Genomic DNA, 23,879 nt, shown 5'->3' with positions numbered 1-23,879 from the left:
GGGCTTCACTGTTGGGCTATCCACTGCTGAAAAGAAAAATGGGGAAGAGTACTGAATGCAATGGGTAAACTGATGGGAGAGAACCTCTTTAACATATGAACTGGTAACCAGAGAGCCCCTCAGTCTGTCACTTGACACCCTGAGTCTGAAAGTATGTCCCAAACTCAGAAAACACTAGCCTTCTGCCGAGCAAATACAACAAAATCACTTAGATGCCTCCAAGTTTCAAATGATGGGCTCTTCCTGATTTCACTGGCCATGCAAAATAGCATGGAACATAGGGCCAGGGCCTACACAGAATGGACAAATAGGAAATTTAATTAAAATGGAAAATACAACCCAGAGCCAATGTAGTGATTTTTTCTCCAAGCTACTATTGTTCACTGCCTCCTCAATATGTCAGAAAATATTTGGTGAGCAGATCTGTGGTGAACTCCTCTGCTCTTCTTTGGCTATCTACCACATTATAATGGAATGCCTATTTAAACCAAATAACTAGCCTGTATGCAAAGCAATGTGCATGGCATCTGTCTCAAGATGGCAGAAGCCAAGTTATCTTCCCTTGTCTTCTTATACTAAGAGTCCCTTTTGGATCTCATGAATCCTCCTGATTTATATTACTTGTATACTTTATCAAGTACTGCTCATAATCATGGACAATTTTGTTTGAAAATTGGCAATTAAAGAGAGGGTACACCTGTTGTGGACACCAAGCACAGCAGAATTGCTGCCATAATCATTCATAAAAGAGCTAATCTTTCGTTTCCTAGAACGTACAGTTCCTGACTCAGGAGGCTGAGAAGTATCTTTGTGAGTTATGAGTCAGGACCTCAGGACCTGCTTGAAGGACACAAATACTCCATGCTGACATGGAAGTTTTTGCTGCTGCACAGCTAATCCAAGTATCTTAACATTAGTGCGATTTCTAGATGCCAAAAATCACCTTCCCTAGTTTACAACATGTGATCTCAACATATTGGAATTCATATTACAGGTTGGTTAAGAGCATGACCACTGAAACCTTGACTGGATGCCAACCTTACCAGGGTTACTGACTAGCCAGAGCTTTTGTAAAATTAGTCCTGGACTTTCAAATTTAATTTCTCAACCAGTGAATATGGAACATAACAGAATCTACTTCATAAAGTTTTTGTAAAAATTAAAACAGTTACTGTGGTAAAGCTCCTAATATGTTGTCTAACATGTGGTAGGGATTCTATAAGAAATAGGTTTTTTTCCTCTAAAATTATTAAAAATTTTTTCTTAGCTAAGTAGTTATAGATGTGCATAAGACAGAGGGTGGCAATAATAATATAAATCCCTAGAATTCAAAATTCTAATTATAAATACCAATACTGAACTACACACAGATAAAGGAAGACCTTCACCCCCTATTAATGTATATAAGACTGTGTGCACCAACACTGAAGAGTCACAGTGTTTCTTTGGGAAGTTGGGTGTTTTGAGTGAATTTTATAATTTTCTCTCTCCTGCTTCACTGTAAGTTTTTACTTTATGTTTTTAGTGTTCCTGACTTATGAAATCCTATCTTCTTTAATTTGTATCGTACTTTAGAAAGTGGGCTTTCTGTGTGTGGGTATGTGATTTTATTTCATACATTTTTAAAAAATCATGTTCTAAGTGGGGGTCTAAAGGCTTATTACCTATTCATAAAGTATAAGACCTATAGTGGATGGACATTTTGACATCTAATTTGGTTGTCCAGTGATTTTCTTTTTTTTTTTTACTAAATTCCTCGTTTTTGTCTATTCCCTTGATAGTTAAATTTGTCAGCAATGTCATCTCTGGACAAATGATAGAAGTTTATATATAATGAGGTAAAAAATTGACAAATCTTGGTCAGAGAAAGCTACTTTTTTAAGGAACTGAGCAGAGTACCCTGATTGTTGGCCAAAAGACATTCTGCACTTAGACTGCTTGTTATTTAAAAATTAGTTTTCAAGAATAAAAAAGACAAAATAGGAGAATTTATATTACAATTTTGATCTCCAGCTTATCATGAAAATTCAGGTAGTCCGGAAATTTCTCCTTCCAGAAAGATGTAATAAACATCTGTTCCTCCTACTAGGAACAACTAAAACCCCTGGATATTATATCTAAAACAAATATGAGAAAAATATGAAAGGTGGAAAGAGAAAGCAGATCAACTAGGGCCTTTAGGACCCATGCAACAATACTATGGCAAGTTCCAGAGATTTCTTTTTCCCTATATATCTCAGAGTTGGAGCTAAAGACACCGGCAACCCAGAAATATCAATAGATGCAGACAACAAAAGCTCCAACAAAAGCAGGCTTCCTCTAGCCAAAGGACTAACAAAGAAGCAGTATAACAAGAAAGAAAATATTTAGAGAGTAACAACTTCCCTCTAGCCAAACAACATGGAAAAACCTATAGTCCCAGTCTCACCTTCACCAGCAAAAGCCAAGTGGAGAGCCTAGATTTCCAAGCTGCTGAGGTGACAAGGCCTCCCAATCTCAAACAGTGGTTTCAGGAAAGGCTAAGAAGGGAGCTATGATTTTCATCTCTTCCAGAAAATAACGAGGCCATCTTCTTCTAATAGGAAGCTTGGCCTTCCACTCCCATGGATTAGTAAAACAAGATGCCACTCTCCTTTGCTGGAGTGGTATAGGAGGAGGCCTAGTGGGGAGTTAAGAGTTTCACTATCTCCAGTGGTAACCAGTCATTCTGCCTCTTGTTGGTAGTTGTCGGGGTCACTAGATATTAGTATCACTGGGGCTAATGAGGCACTCATAGCCTAACCACCAAGGGAAGTGTCAGTGGAGGCCAACTGGGGAAGCAAAACTCCCCCACCTCCTCCGCACACACCAGCTTCTAATAAGAAGCTCCCTGCCCTGGGGTATTGGCAGAGACTGAGTGGGGAACCAGAGCTTTTGTTCCAATCTAGTAGGAATGAGGTGGGATTTCTCTTTTGACAGAGCAGTATCAGAGGAAACCAATTAAAACAGAAAACTTAAGTAAGACATAGAATCTCGTAATACCCAAAATGTCTCGATTTCAACAACAACAACGACAGAACAACCTGTCATATACCAAAAACTATGAAATCTCAAACTGAATGAAAAAAAAAAATAGATGCCAACGCTGAGATGACAAGATGTTGGAATTATCTGACATAAGATTTTAAAACAGCCATCATAAAACTCTTCAGTGAGCAATTATGGACACATTTAAAACAAATGAAAAACTAGACACTCATAAAAAATATAAGAATCTCAGCAAATGGATAAAAATGTAAAGTAGACTCTGAGGTAAGTTTTTAGAACTAATAAATAACTAAAATGAAAAACTCAATAGATGGGCTCAAGAGCAGAATGGAGGGATACAAGAAAGAATAAGGGAACTTGAAAAGTGGACAATGGAAATTACTCAAACTATACAACAGATTAAAAAAAATAGCCTAGGGAAAAAGAGCCACAGGGACCTGTAGAATGATAACAAATGACCTATGGTTATGTCAGATTCTCAGAATGAAAGGAAAAAGGGAGAGGGCTGAGAAGCAGCTGAATACATCCAAATTTGCAAAAGACATAAAGCCACTCATTTAAGAAGCTGAACAAACATGAAATGGGGTAAATCCAAATGTACCCATAATAAGGCATATAGTCAAACTTCTGAAAAGTTTAAGAAAATTTTGAAAGCAGTGAAAGAAAAATAACATCTTACCTACAGAGGAAAGCAATTTAAGTGAAAATTGATTTCTCATCAGAAACCATGAAAGTCAGAAAGAAATAGCACAACGGCTTTCAAATGCTGAAAAAAGAAGTTTTAATCCAGAATCTTACATCTATCTAGTAAAATTATTCTTATAAAATGAAGGAGGAAACATGGCAACTCACATGAAGAAAAAAATTAAGATAATTTATCAGTATGGTATTAACACAAAAATAGACACATAGAGGAGTGTCCAGGTGGCCCAGTTGGTTAAGCATCTGACTCTTGATTTGGGCTCAGATCATGATCTCAATGTCATGACATAGAGCCCCACATCAGACTCCACAGTGCATGTGGAGCCTGCTTAAGATTCTTTCTCTTCCTCTTCCTGTCCCCCTCTTCTCTCTCTCTTAAAAAAAAAAAAAAAAAAAAAAGTTTCTTAAAACAAAAAAATAGACACATAGATCAATAAAACAGAATAGAAACCCCAAAAATAAACCTATAATTTATGGTCAATGGTCAATTAGTCTTTGACAAAGGAGGCAAGAATATGCAAGGGGAAAAGACAGTCTCTTCAACAAACAGTGCTGGGAAAATTGGACAGCTACATGCACAAGAATGAAACTTGGCCACTTTCTTATACCATACTCAAAAATAAACTCAAAGCGGATTAAGGACTTAAATGTGAGACCTGAAACCATAAAAATCCTAGAAGAGCGCACAGGCAGTAACTTCTCTGACATCAGCCCCAACAGCATCTTTCTAGATTCATTTCCTGAAGCAAGGGAAACAAAAGCAAAAATAAACTACTGGGACTGCATCAAAATAAAAGACTTCCACACAGCAAAGGAAAAAAAAAACCAACAAAACTAAAAGATAACCTACTGAATGGAAGAAGATATTTGCAAATGACATATCAGACAAAGGGTTAGTACCTAAAATATATAAAGAATCGCTACAACTCAACACTAAAACAACACCAACAACAAAAAACAACCCAAAAAATCTAATTAAAAATGGACAGAAGACATGTACAGACATTTCTCCAAGGAAGACATATAGATAACCATCAGATATATGAAAGGATGCTCAATGGCACTCACCATCAGGAAAATGCTAATCAAAACCACAATGAGGTAACATCTCACAACTGTCATAATGGCTATAATCAAAAACACAAGAAACAAGTGTTGGCGAGAATGTAGAGAAAAAGGAATCCTTGTGTACTATTGGTGAGAATGCAAACTGATTTGCTCACTGTAGAAAACAGTATGGAGGTTCCTCAAAAAGTTATAAATAGAACTACCCTATGATCCAGCAATTGTATTACCTAAATAATACAAAAACACTAAATTGAAGGGATCTGTGCACCCTATGTTTATTGCACCCCTATTTACAACAGCCAAATTATGGAAGCAACCTAAATGATGTCTACTGATAGATGAATGTATAAAGAAGATGTGGTGTGTATATATACATATATACATCATATATACTATATATTTTCATATAACATTATATATATATATATATATATATATATATATACATACATATCCACATGCCATACACACACACACATTCCACACACACACACCATATAATGGAATGTGTGTATGTATGTATGTATATATGTAATGGAAAATATTACTCAGCCACAAAAAAGGATGAAATCTTTCCATCTGCAACAATATGGGTGGATCTAGAGAGTAAATGCTAAGCAATATAAACCAGAAAAAGACAAATACTGCACTATTTCACTCATACATGAAATTTAAGAAACAAAACAAATGAACAAAGGAAAAAAAGAGAGAAACAAACTGAAAATAGATTCCTAACTATAGAGAACAAACAGATGGTTACCAGAGGGGTGGGGGGGGTGGGGAGTGGATAAAATAGGGGAAGGGGATTAAGAGTATACTTATCTTAAGGAGCACTAGGTAATATATGGAATTGTTTAATCACTATACTGTATACCTGAAATGAATATAACATTGTTTGTTAACTATACTGGATCCTGAATAGCTAAAAAAAGAGAAAAAAAAGACAAAACAAAAAATTTAAATGCTTGGAAACAAACAGAAAACTAAGATTATTTATCACCAGAAGACTTAATTCTAAAAGAATAAAGAATTAGTTCTCTAAAACAGAAAGGAAACAATAAAAGGAGAAAATTCAGAAATAATACAAGGAGAAATCAGAAAGGAAGAAAAAACATGGTAAGCAAATTAGGAATACACACAATAGGCTTTCTGCTTTCTAAATTATTTTTGGTGATTGAAGTAAAAATTACAGCACTGATGAGGTACTAAATGTATACAGAGAACATATTTACAACATTCTATTATAATTAGGGAGGGTAAAGTAATATAAAAGGAGGAAGGGTTTCCACAATTTACTCAGACTGGTAAAGTGATGAAAGTAGTTAACTATGATAAGATATGTAGGCATAATGTAACAACTAAAAAATTTATACAAAGAGATGTACTCAAAAACACCGTGGATAAATAAAACTGGAGTTCAAAAAAACGTTCAATAACCCACAGGAAAGTAAGAAGAAGAAAATAGAGAAATAAAAAATAAAATGAGGGGCACCTGGGTGGCTCAGTGGGTTAAGCCTCTGCCTTTGGCTCAGGTCATGATCTCAGGGTCCTGGGCTCAGGTCATGATCTCAGGGTCCTGGGATCAAGCCCCGCATTGGGCTCTCTGCTCAGCAGGGAGCCTGCTTCCCCCTCTGTCTCTGCCTGTCTTTCTGCCTACTTGTGATCTCTGTCAAATAAATAAATAAAATCTTTAAAAAATAAATAAAAATAAAATGAAAGAATAAACAGAAAACAGAAAGTAAAACAGCAGCCTTATCCCTAACACAGCAATAATTATATTAAATGGTAAGTAGTCTGAACACACAAATTAAGAAACAAAAACCTGCAGACTAAATTAAAAAATATGACCCAACTCTATGCTGTCACTAAGAAAGTCACTTTAAATATAACAGCGTAGGCATATTGAAAGTAGAACTAAGGAAATTATATTTAATACAAACATTAAAGAAAACAAGAGGGATTATGTTAATATTATATAAAGTAGACTTTACAGAAAAGAAAATTAGCAGAGACAGAGAAGGAAAATATATAGTGATATAAGGATGAATCCTCCATGAACAAACAGGAGCTCTAAATAGGTATGCACCAAAAACAGAGTTCTAAAATATGTTAAGTAAAAAACAATAGAACTAAAAAAAAAATAAATCCACAATTACAGCTGGAAATTTCAACACTGGAGACCCACTGATTGATAATGCAATTAGATAAAAAATAAAGAAGGATCTATAAGAATCCCCAAAACACCATCAACCAACAGGGTCTATTCAATATTTATATAATATTCTTCCCAACAACAGCAGAAAATATACTCCTTTTAGTATCCATGGAACATATATCAAGAGGGAACACAGCCTGGGCCTTAAAACAAAAATTAAAAATTTTAAAGTAATTGAAATCATACAGAGTATGTTCTCTTAGCATATTGGAATCAAACCTGAATCAGTAACAGAAAGATAAGAAGAAAATCTCCAAACACTTGAAAACTAAACAACACTTTTCTAAGTAATTCATGAGTAAAAGAAGGATTTCAAGTGAGATTAAAAAAAATACATTAAAATGAAGGAAAATAAAAATATATCAAAATTTATGAGAAACTGCAAAAGTAGAGCTCGGAGGGAAACTCACAGAACTAAAAACATCCATTGGAAAATAGGAAAAACCTCAAATCAATAATCTAAACTTCCATGTCAAGAATCTAAAGAATGAAAAAAACCCAAAGCAAGAAGGAAGGAAATAATAAAAGACCAAATTCAGTGGAACTGAAAACAGAAAAATAATACAGAAAAGCAATGAGACAGGTTTTATCTTTGAAAAGTTCAATAAAATTGACAAACTTCTTGCAAGTTTGAAAAAGAAAAAAGAAAAAAAAAGACACAAATTACCAGTATCAAGAATGAAATGGGAGATCACTAGAGACCCTGATGACATGAACAAGACTGTTAAAGAACACCATGAAGGGGCGCCTGGGTGGCTCAGTGGGTTAAAGCCTCTGCCTTAGGCTCAGGTCATGATCCCAGGGTCCTGGGATCGAGCCCCGCATCGGGCTCTCTGCTCAGCAGGGAGCCTGCTTCCCCTCCTCTCTCTCTGCCTGCCTCTGTCTACTTGTGAGCTCTCTCTCTGTCAAATAAATAAATAAAATCTTAAAAAAAAAAAAAAAGAACACCATGAAGAAATCTACAAAAACAAATTTAAAAACTAAGATAAAATGGATCAACTTCTCAAACAACTAGGTATCACAATTCACCCAATATGAAATAGAGCATTTGAATAACCTTCCAACTATTAAAGAAATTTAATTTGCAATTTTTAAAACTCACACACACACACAAAATCTCCAGGCCCAGATGATTTCATTGCAGAATCCTACTGAATGTTTAAAGAATTAATACTAGTTCTACAAAATCTCTCCCAGAAAATAAAGAGGAGGGAACATTTGACAATTCATTTCATGAAGCTACTATTACCATGATAGCCAAACAAGACAAAGTCAATACCAAAAAACAAAAACAAGTAAATAAATATAAACGAACCTGAAGACCGGTATGTCACCATTAATACAGATGAAATATCCTTACATTAGCAAATAAAATCCAGCAATATATAAGAATATTATATAACATAACAAAATAGGGTTATTCTGGGGGTGTAAGGATGGCTCTCACATTATAAAATCAATCAATGTAATCTACCATATTAATAGGCTAAAGAAGAAAAATCACATAATAATATCAATCGATGTAGAAAAAAACATATGGCAAAAACCCACAACTACTCATGATAAAAACTCTCAGAAATATAGGGATAGAGAAAATTTTTTCAACTTGATAAAGAGTTAACAACCAAAAAGCTATGCATATATTATACTAATGGTGAAAACAAAAGTCATTTCCCTATGAATGAGAACAAGGCAAGTATGTCTGCTGTCCTCACTCTTATTCAAAACTGGAACTTCTAGCCAGTGCAATGACATATGAAAGGGAAATTAAAGAGCAGAAAGAAGACATAAAACTGTCCCTATTTATAGATGGCATGGTTTTCTATGCAGGAAATCCCCAAAAAACTTCTAGAATAAATTAATTTAACGAGGTCAAAGGATACAAGATAAACATACAAAAAGAAAAATGGATTGCACACATTGTGATGAACACTGGGTGTTATATGCAACTAACGAATCCTTGAACATTACGTCAGAAACTAATGATGTACTATATGTTGGCTCATACAATAAAAAAAAATGAAATGCATTTCAGTATACTAGCAATAAAAACACGGACACAAGAATACAAAATACAATACTATTTATAATATTTTTTTTTAAAAGAGAGGAATACTTAGAAATCTAACAACAGGTACAAAAATTATATGGTGAAAATAGCAAAACACTGATGAAAGATTTTAAAGATCTAAATAAATGGAGAGACAAATTATGTTTAAAGATTGGAAGAATCAACATAGCAAAAAAAAAAAAATCAATTCTCCCCAAACTGACATATAAACTGAATGAAGTTCCTATCAAATCCCAGCAAAAAATTTTATATAGACAAGATTATTCTAAAGTTTATATAGAAAGGCAGATGAAATAGAATAGCTAAAAGGTTTTTTGTTTTTGTTTTTGTTTTTTTCATAAGAAGAAAGAAGAAGGAATCAGTTTACCCAATTTTAAGGCTTCTATAGCTGCAGTAATCAATCCTGTGTGTTACTGGCAGCAGGACATCACATAAAGAGAATACCGTAGAGAACTTAGGTACACACCCACTGATAATATGCTCAACTAATTTTAAAAATGCAAAAGAATTTCGACAGAGGTAAGGTAGCATTTTCAATGAATGGTGATGAAATAGTTGGACATCAATAAGCAAAAGCAAAAACAAACAAAAAAGAAAATTGAGTTTTTTTCCTACTAATACAAAAATTACTAAAAATGGATACGGTGATTAGATATAAAGAATAAAATTTTTAGAAAACATTTAGAAAAAATTATAAAACTTGGAGAGTAGAAAGGAGGAAATCTTTAGACTTGACATCAAATATATTATCTACAAAATGAACAATTAATAAATTGAACTTCATCAAAATTAAACACTTGCTCTGGAAAAGATCCTATTAAGAGCATGAAAAGAGAATCTACAGACTAAGAGAACCTACCCACAAAGCATAATCTGATAAAGGATAAGTATTGAGAAAACACAAGTATTTCTCAAAATCAACTGTTAAAAAAACAAACAATCCAATTAGAAAATTGGCAAAAGATAAGAAGTGACATTTCACTAAATAGGACATATGAATGATAAACACATGAAAAAATGTTCATCATTAGCCATTAGAGGAATGTAAATTAAAACCACAATGACATATTACTACAGACTTGTCAGAATGGCTTAAAAAAAAAAAAAAAAAAAGAATAAGTAAAAAAGTAACAAGATGACCTGCTGACAAGGATGTGGAAAAACTGGATCACTCATGCACTGATGATATAAAATGGCAAAGTCACTCTGGAAACCAGTTTTGCAATTAATTTCCAATTTTGTCCATTCCCTACCCACCACTCCTCTGGTAACCATGAGTTTGTTCTTTATGAGTCTTGTTTCTGTTCTGTGTTTTAGATTCCACATATAGTGAAGTCATAAGTCATTGTCTTTGTCTGACTTATTTCACTTAGTATAATACCCTCTAGGTCTATCCATGTTGCAAATGGCTGAGTAATGTTCCATTGTGTATTTACATCACAGCTTCTTCATCCATTCACCAACTGAGGGACATTTAGTTTCCTTCCATATCTTGGCTATTGCATATAACCCTGTGATGAACAAAAGGGTGTATGTGTCTTTATGCATTAGTGTTTTCATTTTGGGGAAGGGATAAATATCTAAAAGTGGAACAGATTGTACCATAGTTCTATTTTTAATTTTTTGAGAACACTTCATACCATTTCCATAGTAGACACACCAATACACATTCCCTCCCACAGTGCATGGGTGTTCTCTTTTCTTCATGTCCTTGCCAACACTTGTTACTTACTGTCTTTTTGATTGTCATTCTGATCAGTGTGAGATGATATCTGATCCTGGGGTTTTGTTTGTTTGTGGGTTTTTTTTTTTCCCCCAGAGTCCACCCGCCCTTCCTTCCTTCCTTCCTTCCTTATTTATTTATGCTAAATGACCCTAAATCTCTATTTGACTAAATTCTATTTCATACATAAGCATGATGGCCTCCCCTGTTATTAGACTTTGGCATTTAAAAAACCAACCAACCAACCAACCAAAACAAAACAAAAAACCAAAAAACAAGCAGCCTCATCCAGGACAGTACAAATGCTAAGGGTGAGGGTGGTCTACAGTTTTATTGTAGGATAAATACATATTTTTTTGTGAACATATAATGTGCTATTTGTTTCAGGGTACAGGTCTGTGATTCATCAGTATTAAACATTTCACAGCATTTACCATAGCACATACTGTCCCCAATGTCCATCATCCATCCACCCCATTCCTTCCACTCCTCCTTCCCCTCTAGTAACCCTCAGTTTGTTTCCTGAGATTAAGAGTCTCTTATGGTTTTTCTCCCTCTCCAGATTCATCTTGTTTCATTTTTCCCTCCCTTCCCCTATGATCCTCTGTCTTGTTTCTCAAATTCCTCAAATCTGTGAGATCATATGATACTTGTCTTTCTCTGATTGACTTATTTTGCTTAGCATAATACTCTCCAGTTCCATCCATATCATTGCAAATGGCAAGATTTTGGGGGGTTCTGATGGCTGCATAATACTCCATTTTTTTATTATATATAATATCATTAATATAATTAATATAATATAATATAATATAATATAATATAATATATATTCTCACTTCCCATAGTTTGGCTCTTGTGGACATTTCTGCTATAAACATTAGGGTGTACATGGCTCCTTGGGATCACCACATTTGTATCTTCAGGGTAAATACCCAGTAGTGTAATTGCTGGGTTGTAGGGTAGTTCTATTTTCAACTTTTTGAGGAACCTCAAATACTGTTTTCCAGAGCAGCTGCATAAGCTTGCATTGTCTTTGGGTCTAAAATGAGTCTCTTGCAGATAGCATATTGGTGGGTCTTGGTTCTTTTTTTTCTGATACCATGTTTCTTTTGATTGGGGGCATTTAGCCCATTTATATTCAGAGTAACTATTGAAAGATAAGAATTTAGTTTTACAGGCAATAGAGACCACTGTATTGCCTGTAAGATGACTGTTACTGTATATTGTCTCTGTTCTTTTCTGGTCTATGTTACTTTTAGGCTCTCTCTCTGCTTTAGAGGACCCCTTTCAATATTTCCTATAGGGCTGGTTTACTGTTTACAAATTCTTTTAGTTTTTGTTTGTCCTGGAAGCTTTTTATTTCTTCTTCTATTTTCAATGACAGCCTAGCTGGATATAATATTCTTGGCTGCATATTTTTCTCATTTAGTGCTCTGAATATATCATGCTAGTGCTTTCTAGTCTGCCAGGTCTCCATACATTGGTCTGCTGTCAGTCTAATATTTCTACCATTGTAGGTTACAGACCTCTTGCCGAAGCTGCTTTCAGGATTTTCTCTTGGTCTCTGAGACTTTTAAGTTTTACTATTAGATGATGGGGTGCTGACCTATTTTTATTGATTTTGAGGGGGGAATTCTCTGTGCCTCCTGGATTTTGATGCCTGTTTCCTTCCCCAAACTAGGGAAGTTCTCTGCTATAATTTGCTCCAATATACATTCTGTCCCTCTCTTTCTTTCTTCTTATGGGATCCCAAGTATTCTAATATATTTTTGTCTTATGGTATCACTTGTCTCTGGAATTCTCCCCTCGTGATCCAGTAGTTGTTTATCTCTCTTTTTCTCAGCTTCTTTATTCTGCATTATTTGGTCTTCTATATCACTAATCATTTCTTCTGCCTCACTTATTCTTGAAGTAAGAGCCTCAATTTTTGATTGCACCTCATTAATAGAATTTTTCATTTCAACTTGGTTAGATTTTAGTTCTTTATTTCTCCAGAAAGGGATTCTCTATTATCGTCTATGCTTTTTTCAAGCCCAGCTAGTATCTTTATAATCGTCATTCTGAACTCTAGTTCCAACATCTTACTAATGTCCGTATTGATTAGGTGGTCCCTAGCCATTGGTACTGCCTCATGTTCCTTTTTTTTTTTTTTTTTTTTGAGGTGAGTTTTTCTACCTTGTCATTTTGTCCAAAGAACAGATGAATGAGAGAACAAAATGCTAAAAGGGTAACAATGACCCCAGAAAAATATACACTAAAATATACACTAAATATACATTAACAAATCAGAAGAGACCTGAAACTGGCAGGAAAAGAAAGGAAAAAATATATATATATGATCAGTCTGGTGAACAGAACAGAGGCACACACTTGATTTTGGGTGTACTTTGGTTTGTTAGAAGATACTGAGACCCACAATTTTAAAGAAAGAAAAACATATATATTATATATATTATATATTATATATTATATATTATATATTATATATATATATGCACACACACAAAAATAAGGTTAAATACAATGAAGGGATAGAATATGACAATAAAAATGTAAATTAAAAACGATTTTCTAAAAAGGTATTGATAAGATGATTAAAATAGGAAAGAGGAAAAATTTTTAAAAATAGAAAAAGAAAAAAAAGAAACTTTAAAAAGTTTAAGTTTGAAAGACTAAAGATTAATGGGAAAAAAGCCATGAATTCTATGTGCTATACTCCCCATGCACTGGAGTTTTGCAGTTCTCTGAGATCGGTAAACTTGGTCTTGGCTGGATGTTATTGCTGATCTTCTCAGGGAGGGGCCTGTTGCCATGATTCTCAAATGTCTTTGCCTGAGGTGGAACTGCCCCACCCTTGCCAGGGGCCAGGCTAAGAAATCTGCTCAGGTTTGCTCTTGGGAGCTTTTGTTCCCTGAACACTTTCTTTCTTTCTTTCTTTCTTTCTTTCTTTCTTTCTTTCTTTCTTTCTTTCTTTCTTTTTTTTTTTTTAAGGTTTTATTTATTTATTTGACAGAGATCACAAGTAGGCAGAGAGGCAGGCAGAGAGAGAGGGAGAGGGAAGCAGGCTCCCTGCTGAGCTGAGAGCCCGATGTGGGACTCGATCCCAGGACCCTGAGATCATGACCTGAGCCAAAGGCAGCGGCTTAACCCACTGAGCCACCCAGGCGCCCCTCCCTGAACACTTTCTGTAGAGCTTTGGAGGATGGGAATGAAAATGGCGGCCTCCTAATCTCCAGTCCTGTAGGAGCTGAGAGCTTGGGGCCACACTCCTCAGTGTGCCCTCAGAGAAAAGCAGTCAATCCCTCCCGTCTCCATGGTCTCTGGCTGCTTCGTGTTCACCTGGCCTGTGATCGACTGTTTCTGTCTCTGGCTCATGGCCCCATTTGGAGTCTCCAAACCCAGCCAATTCCTGCAGTGCCCTCCTGTGCTGTTCCTCCCAGAGGAGAAAGGAGGGGGTCTCCCTGGATCTGCCACTTGTGGGGTCCCTGCTCGGAGAGCAGTGGCCCGACTGTGCAGGGAACCACGGTTTATGGCAAACCCAAGCTAGGAGCCCACACCTCGGCTCCATCTCTGCAGCTGGCTTCCCTGCTCCAATACCTGGAAGCTCTGCCACACTCAGACACCCCGGGTCTTTCTGTGACCCTGTGGGTCCTGAGACCACCCTGACCCAGCGAGGATTCCATACCCCGCTTAGCCACTGGAGCACCATCCCGCCATGTAGCAGACTTCTAAAAGTTCCAATTTTGTGCTCCACTGCTCTATCACTTGCCAGCAGCCAGTCCCTCCCCCCATGGTCTATCTTCCTGTTTGTCACCTTGGATTCACTTCTCCACACGTCCTACCTTCCAGAAAGTGGTCGCTTTTCTGTTCCTAGAATTGCTGCTCTTCTTCTCTTTTATCTCCTGTTGAGTTTGTAGATGTTCAGAATGGTTTGATAATTATCTAGCTGCATTCCTGGACCCAGACGAAATTTAGGTTTCCTATCCCTCCATCATCTTGCTCCTCCCCTAAATCTTCGTGATTTATATATAGAGAGAGGGCCTGCAAGTGAGGGGAGGGATGGGTAGAGGGAGAAACAGAATCTCAGTGCAGAGCCCAATGCAGGACTCAAACTCACGACCCTGAGATCATGATCTAAGTGAAATCAAGAGTCAGACATTTAACCCACTGAGCCACCCAGGCACCCGTGATTGCGGTTTTGATCTATATTTCTCTGATGGTTAGTGATAATGAGTATTTTTTTCACTTGCATATATGTCTTCTTTGGGAAAATGTAGTTTTTAAAATCACTGAATGTGCAACTTCCATAGAACCCAGCAACTGTCCTACTGGAGATTTATTACAGAGAAATAAAAATCTGTGTTCACACAAAAACCTGTACACAAATGTTTATAGAAGAATATATATTCTTAATAGTCTCAAACCAGAAATGACCCAAATGTCCTTCAATGGGAGACTGGTTAAACCAACTCTACTATAGCCATGATATGACATGGGGCTCCGCGATAAAAAGGAACGAACTACTGATATACACAAAAACCAGGATGAATCACCAGAGAATACTGAGTGAAAAAGCCAAACCCAAGAGTGAGTTACTCTGTGGTCCATTTCTAGAATAGCCTTGAAATGACAAAATTAGAGAAATGAGAAATTACTGGTTTTCAGGGTTAAAGAGGGTATGAGTGTGTGAGGGAAGTGAGTATGGCTATAAATGGACAATGCCAGGAATCCTGTGGTGAGAGAAATATTCTGTATCTTGGCTTTATCAATCAATATTCTGGTTGTGATATTGTACTACAGTTTTGCAAGATGTTGGCATCATTGGAAACTGACTTAAGGGCACTATGGGATATCTCTGTACTATTTCTTGAAATGGCACCTGAATCTCAGTTACATCAAAGTAAAAAGCGTAATTTCTTAAATTTTAATCAGGCAATCCAGAAAACTTGGGCTCAAAGTCCATCATGAAAACAAATACCTTATCTGTGAGATCACTCATTGCTAGTATTATTAGCATTATTATTATCGTCATCATCATCATCATCATCATTTTACTATCCTTTTAATTTTATCACCAGTCGGCTTCCCTTCTTTGAACTCCCTTCTTGGAAAATGCAGGTCATGTTTATGACTTCCAGTATTAAGAAGAAAGAAATACTGTTGTAGCCACTGGGAAAAATCACAAAGAGTCAATTACAGTATAAGAAGAAGCATTTGCCAACATATTTTTCTCCTTAAGACAATTCCAAAGTAATAGAATATTGGTTTTAATCCAGACCTGGCTAAATATCCATCATTTATCTAATAAAATGCATGTATTTCCTATTATGGACAAGCACTCTTTGCATAGTCGTCCTTGAAAATGAAGGTCAACAATTCATGTGGGGAAATGCAAGTTTAGAGACTGATTTTAAAAAGTAATTAAAATTGCCTTGAAGCAGTAGGAAAGATGGTAACCAAAATTATAAATCTTTTCCCCAAGCCTCTGCTTTTTCCGGCACTGACAAATGGCAATCACTGGATGGCAATGCCTTTGCCAGCTCGTTACTGCTATGCTGAGGCTTTATTCTGTTACATTCCACATTTCCTCCCTTGAAGAGTGTTCACACTGCTTTTTTCATCAGTTGCCTAAGTGGGTTCCATCACTTTAGCAGAACAGACTACAGAGATCTTGCCTGCAAGCCTTTGTCTAATTAACTAATCCTATGAGCTGTAACACTGTTCACTATTAACTTTTCAGATTATCCTACTGCTTAAGGAGGTTGACTTGTTAATCACTGACAGCCTATTTGAGATGTGTGTGTATGTGTGTGTGTTATTGTATTTGTGAGCGCACCTGTGTGTGTATGCAAATGTGTGCATGAATGATACATAGGTGAATTTTAGGCACGTTCAATGGAGAGCTACTGTTTCCCTGTTATAACTAATACTGCAGGCAGTTGATTAAAATTGCCTCACCCTCATCATCTTTAGTCCTTAATCATACCTTGGACATTGTTTCACTGTGCTTGAATATGTGTGTCTCATAAACTGACTGCAGAACTTTGAGAGGTATGGTACCAGGAAAGTCGCCATTTCCAAATGTCCACATGATTTGGAACTCTGTCAATTCTGAATATAGATTAATATGACCACCTCTCTTTCTCATTCAAATTACGATACATCACTGAATAAATTTATCTAGTATGGAGTGGGGAGTCAGTACATGAACTTCAAATAGTCTTGTTTCCTAATTTGAGCTGGTGTCCCAGATACTTTAGAAATCCAATAAAAAGTGTCATTATGTGAGCATGTTTGTAGTTAAAAAAATATATTTTTTAAAAGCTCAACATGAAAGTTCCTGTAGAATATCTTTCTTCCCTCCGATAACATGTTAATTGGATTGTCTACTTGTTTCTTAAATATTGCAGGAGCCATGTTTCTATGTTTTAAAAGATGTAATGGATAATGCATGATCCCTTTATCCTTAACTCCTCTGCAAGTTTTGCCCATTACCAAAAGCAGAAATGCTAAGTCAACCTAAAAACAATGCATTCACAGATTATTTTCCTATATATTAGAACTCTTCTATGAAAGACATTTATTTTAAAATCTTTATTTATAAAAATATTTAAAATACCAAATGAAATATAATATAGAACCTCACATATAAAAAAGAGAGAAAGGAATTGGAGCCCTACTCATTTGCCCCCACCCCGACCCTGAAATAGGGCTCTCAAAGAGTGTGAATACTAGAGTGTGTACTCAAAGATTTTTATAGTCTCTGCTCCTAAAAAACTTAAGAATGTCTGAACATAGATACACTCTAACATATCTAGAGACAGAAAATCCCTGTGACCTCTGAGTAGACCACAGAAAATCTGGTTTAAAATCTACAAAAGTGGAAGACAGTGTCCTAGTAATTTAATGCACTAGTAAATAAGAGGTCAAAGGCAATTTGCTTTCTGTTCCCCTGTGTCGTTATATTGATATGTCTGGGGATAAAAAGCCAACTCTGGTTAATGTCCAGAGCAAGAAAGGATAAGCAAATTCACAATTGTATTTTGCTGTCTAGCTTCAGAGCTACATGTTGCTGCCTTTGAGAATCTGTTAGGGTCCCTGGAATTATGTACAAAGGAAATGGCGAGTGGAGTACCAAGATCTCTATGACTTTTATAAACTGTGAAATGAAAAGATATTCTGTGTGCTAAGAGTCCCCATGAACAAAAACCACAAAGAGGCAAAAATGCACCCTTACAAGTCTAGAGGTCTGCCATGATAGCACAAGCTTACATGTTTGTGTATATCCTTATTTGAATAGCAATGAAAAATCCGAGTCTATGCCAGATTGGTATTTAGTCCAATTCTGTGCCTTTTTTTTTCCCTCTCGAGTGGTCCAAACTGTTTAACATTCAAGAAAGTCAGCATGGTTACACCTCCTGCTAAAATTTCAATGTGAAATGTGGAAGTTTAGTGAAGGCTTTGCCTCCTCAGCTCCACCTTCCCCCCACACAGACCCCTCTGCTCTCTTCCCATTCTCCTATATGCCTCCTGAGATCAGAAGTTGAACAGATGGCTGTACCTTAGGCACTGGCTAAGTTACCTTAACCGGAAAGACAGTCCCTCCCCTCTACTCCTCCCTACCATGCAGAGCTCAGGGAGGCACGAGAGCAGGCACATGAGCCTGCAGCCTCAAAACCTAATGAAGGAAAGAACTAAACACCTTCTTCTTATCCTGTTGAGTGTGCCCTTTTCATACATGAGACTGAAAGCAGCACCAGATAGAGGGTGCAAAGGATCTTGGACCACCGATTTCTAGGTAAAACCCCAAATTCAAAATCATTGTCAAGTCAGGCTCTTATTTTATGAATGACTACAAAGTGCTAGGCTCTTTATGTAAGTTATCACTAATTTCCCAATCCTGCCACAGTTTTGTTGTTGTTGTTGTTGTTTGTTTTATGTATGTTTCACAAAAGGGGAAATGGAGACTCTAGGAGGTTAAGTGACTTGCTAACTACATACACCTAATAGGTGTTCATGCTGAGATGGGGGCTGAGAACTATCTGACTCTGAGGCCTACCTTCATTCAAAATTAGTAATTCAGAGAAAAGGTCAGTCTTAGAACGTTCTGCCATGTCCCTTTTGGACATTGGATTTGCAGTTGTCTGAGAACCCAATGAAACTATGTCATGACATTCATTACATCACAATCCCGATGTATCCAATAAGAAAAGCATTTGGGCTGCTGGGTGGCTCAGTCAGTTAAGCATCTCTTGATTTCAGCTCAGCTCTGATCAGGCTCCAGTCATGACCTCAGTGTCCTGAGATCAAGCTCTGTGCTAAGCAGGGAGTCTGCTTGAGATTCTCTCTCCCCTCTTTCTCTGTCCCCTTGGCTCACGCTATTTCTCTCTAAGAAATAAATACATCTTTTTAAAAAGTATGTAAAACATCTGATCAGCTGACCAATATAGGCAAACACCTCTTGTATATCATGAACAATGGAAACAAAGGAGAAAGACGTCATGAGAAATCTCATGAAAGATGAGAGGGACAGATGTCTGTTTCCACATCTGAACAATGAAAATAAGATGCCTGCTCTGAAGTGTTAATATGAGAATGTCAAACTAGCACATGTGACTCTCCTAATAATAGATGTTGAAATTGTGGCAGACTTCACCGCCATCACCATCATTCTAATCACTACCATTAATCATCATATCTTCTAGCCATTAAAAATTATAATAGTGGTGGGGGGGGGTGCCTGGGTGGCTCAGTTGGTTGAAAGTCCAACTCTTGGTTTCAGCTCTGGTCCTGAACTCAGGAATCTGGGATTGAGCCCCACATCTGGCTCTGTACTCAGCATGCAGTCTGCTTGTGATGCTCTTCTCCCTCTCTGTCCCCTCCACTGTGTGTGCACACCTCTCTCTCTCAAATAAATAAAATCTTTTTAAAAGATTATAGTAGCTATTACTTAGTGATCACCAAAGTATGAGTTAAGTACTACTATTCCAAACAATTATCTGTTAGGGTTAGTACTGTAGCATTTTCTGAGGATATACACACAGATACTAATATTCTCATTTAGCATTCAAACTTGGCTGCATGAAACAGGTTCACTACCATTGAAAATGTGAAATTGAGATGATGAAACACCACCCCATTCTTTAGCAAATCAGGTATGCTTTGCCCCATGTTTTAAATAGACCATATTAAGTACATCACAGAAATGATGACACATGTAAAGAGAAAATGGCACAAAAAGGATTTGTTGTTTATAATGAACTTCCTACCTGTCCAGAAGACTAGATTCTGCTAACTGGAAATTGTTGTCTGCCAGGTGGTGGACATACAGAGAGAGGCTTTGAGGAATTGGAATGCCTCTAAAGTATTCTACATAATAAAGAGAGATGTGGAAATATCTTAAGGGAGGAGGTAAGAGCAGGAACTGGACCCAGAGAACTCTAGACATCATGTAGGAAAGGATGTAAAAGAGACAGATTCAGAGAGGGAGTGGAAAATGTAGCTATTCCCTGGGGGCTTTCAGAGTAGAATGATAACTGGGTGTTGTTAACTCCTTGTGCCCCATGCCCTCACCCAAAAACAGACTGGGGGGAGGCATTCACAGCACAACCTACATTCATCATTTTTGTTATAAATTTGATAGGATGTGTGCATGAGGCAGAGTCAGAATTTTATTTTACTACTATGAGAAGGCAGACAGCATTCATTAAGGACTTACTTCAATGATGCATGGTATGAGAAATGAGGTATGAAATCCAGAAAGGGATTTGGACAAGGACAATATTTTGTTCTGTATCTGAGATGCCCCTTGAGGGCAAGGACCCTGTCTCCTGCCAATAATCTATCTCCAGGAGCTAGAAGAGACCACTATTAAAGAACACTTAATAAAACTTTGTTAAAAATAACTCTGCATTTACATAGAGGTATCTGAAGAAAAAAAATGGGGTAAATGTTTAAAAGGCCTTAGGCCATTTTGGTCTTTTTTAGTGTTTAACTCTTCTGCACATATTTTTCAAATTTATTGTTAATTTGCACAATTTACATAAGAATTTTCATACAAGTTTTGTGACGTACACCCTTCTGCTTTGTCAAACAAGTACAATGTAAGTGGTCTCTTTCAAGATGCCCCTACTTCCTTCAGTAGGAAGCAAAATATAAATATTGCTTATGGCTTTGAAAATTTTAAAATAGTACTCAAGGAGTAGGAACTAGCTCCTTTTATGATGAGAAGTCAGAATCGATAGCCCACATTTAAAACATCTTTCTGTTTTGGAAAGTATGTGCAGAGGTGTAGCATGACTCTAGGTCAGGAGTCAACAAACATTTTCTATCAAGATCAAAATAGTAAATTTTTTCCACATCTAGGGTCTGTCACAACTAGTCACTACCACTACAGTACAAAGGCAGTTATAGAAAATACTTAAATGAATGGGTATGTCTGTGTTCCAATAAAACTTTATTTCCAAAAACACCTAGAGAGCCTGATTGGACCATCAGACCACAGTATGCCCGCCCTTGCTATAGGTAAACGTGGAGTGACCAAAAGAAAGAAGTTTGAGATTCTGGCCAATTATTAGCTTCAAACTAAGCATGTTTCACCAAGGATCTCCCAGAAGAGGAAGATATCCTGACTGGAAATTTTCTTGCAATGTGGAAGTAACATAAACAAGACATTTCTGGTGTGGTAGCAATAACTACTACAATATAACTAGAGAAAATTGCTTTTATTTAGGAGGTTGCTGATTTGAAATTGATACAGTGTCTTGGGCTACAAGCCAAAGCTGGGCATCTCTTGAGATGATAGACTTGTAGTTAACTGCTCTCATGACAACAGTTTGAAATTTGACCTTTTTGTATAATATGTGTTTAGCTCTTGCTTGACTGCTCCAGCTAATTATTATTTTGCCAATTATTTTCTGGCATTTAGATTTGTCAGCGAATATAAGAAGCACCAATAATGATATCAAAGTATTTTCTTATATCACTCTTTCATTTGTTTTATAGGTCTCTCTTACTCTGCATGTATGAGACAGAAGATGATAATCAATTTACCAAATGACCAAAAATATGGATAGTTCAAGTTTCAAGATCCAGAAGAACACAAACTCCTGAAAGAAGCTCATATCCATTCTGGCTTGAAAAGGTTATTTATCAAGAAGTAAGGAGCAAGGATTTGGGTAATAGCTTAAGAGTGCATTTATACACACCTTTATTAAGAGGAGTCTTTGTAGCCTCTGCTTACTATTATAGTTTGCTTGTAAATCAATAGGTGATTTGATAGAAAAGATTAGAAAATGTCGGCCTGATACAAAATTTCGTGCAAATTTAAAAATAACTCAATAACATCAATCTCAAAATTATGTACTTGCATTTCTGCATTTCCTAATGATCCCTCAAGGTATACTATTATATTTTTACAGCCATTAGCACTGCCATTCACCAGAAACATAATGGTGTAATCACTCAGAGGTTCAAGGAAATGAAAGTCTCTCACATTTGCCTACTATCCTCTGTTGTCTAATATAGTATCAAATGTTACAACAGTGTAAACTCTTCCATATATGCAGATAAAAGCCTCCGCGGGAGACAGCTGTGATGAACTGCCTAAAATACAGAGGTAGCTTCTGATTTTTGAGAGGGGAATGTTCTCTCCCAAAGCAATTACCAACATCTCTTGTGCTATAAAATGCTTGCGTTCTAGTACAACTGCCTGGAAAGTAAATCTAGCTTCTTCCAGGCCTTTGATTATAAAAATGGAGGGTCACTCTTGTGGAGGAAAGAAGAAAGGCACAAAGAAGCCATCAAAACCCCTAGAAAGACATACACTTCTTTAATTCTGCAAATGGAAAAGAAGCCCATGCTTGACATTGGTCGTTAGTAGAGGTTATGAGAAACCCTGAGCAGTCAGGATTGTCAGGAAAATACCTAAGAACCCAAAGCATGCATGAACATGCAAACAAAAGAAGGGCACACACCAGAATGGAATGCCAGCAGATTCTATCAAATGCCTTCCCAGATTCACCAGCAGGATGATGTACAATTTTCTGTGGGAACTCAAATACAACTTCATAACACTTTATGGAAACAGCAGGATTTTAAAAAGAAACAGGTTGATTTGGCTGGCAGGACCAGCTGATGATAGAGAGCAGAGGCAACTCAAAATATATTGCAGGAAGAACAAAGAGAGCAACACATGTCCTATAAAACTCAGGTGAAGTGATTGCAGATGGGATGAAAACTGTCACTACTTATAAAAGGTTATCCATGTATCAAGGGACATTCACATTTTATGATTAAGCATGAGTTCCATACCAAATTATCATGCATTTATGTACCCGGATATCTGAAACCCTTTAGTTATATGAAGGAAAATGTCCCAATGATGGCATCCTATGAGGGACTTCATATCCCCCCACATCTTCAGTCAACACAAGTATTTTATTCAGGTATCCCTGTCTTCATTTTACAGATGAGGAATAAAATAACAAACTCCATTTGACATTACATAAAAACAGCAGAGGCTGGATGTGAATCCATACATCTGCCTTTAAATCCAGATTTCCCCAACAAAGACCACACCCCTTTGCTTCTCTTCTGTGTATTCTACTATTGTTTCACAACAGATTAAATTTCTACAATATGAAAAACAACTTCAAATTTCAAGAACTTAGAAAGTACTCTATGTACAGTTACCTCTTGTTATTATCTCAACTTTGGAAAATTAAACTTTATCTCCAGTAAGAAGACACTTCAAAAATAAATGACTGATTTTCCAACTCTTAATCAAGGTTAAATTCTATGACCTCTCTTTCTGTGTTAACCCCTTTCCCTTATAGCCAAGTGTTTTTATGTGATTTGATAAAAAATTAAATGTGAATTAAAATTCATTCCAGGGGAATTTTGCACCTCTCCTTGAGATGATTAGTGACAATTTGCAATCTCACAATCATGATAAATGATCGTTGTAATAAGGAGATGCTGAAAGGAGAGGCTCAATTGGTTCAAGTAGGAAAAAAGTCAGATATTCCATAACTGGGACTTGACTTCATTCAGTCTCTATGCTTTTTCAC

At 36.5% G+C, this 23,879-nt stretch overlaps 1 protein-coding gene across 8 annotated transcripts in view; it reads right to left on the bottom strand.

The window, feature by feature from the left end:
- Positions 1-23,879, bottom strand: part of TENM2 (teneurin transmembrane protein 2) — a 1,216,596-nt gene that overhangs the window by 922,977 nt on the left and 269,740 nt on the right. The gene's annotated exons all lie outside the window — the stretch shown is intronic.

Source organism: Lontra canadensis, unplaced genomic scaffold (assembly GCF_010015895.1).
Source record: "Lontra canadensis isolate GAN:19392208 unplaced genomic scaffold, GSC_riverotter_1.0 scaffold5, whole genome shotgun sequence".
NCBI lineage: Eukaryota > Metazoa > Chordata > Mammalia > Carnivora > Mustelidae > Lontra > Lontra canadensis.
The sequence above is the reverse complement of the archived record's forward strand: the minus strand, read 5'-3'. Positions and strand labels throughout refer to the sequence as shown.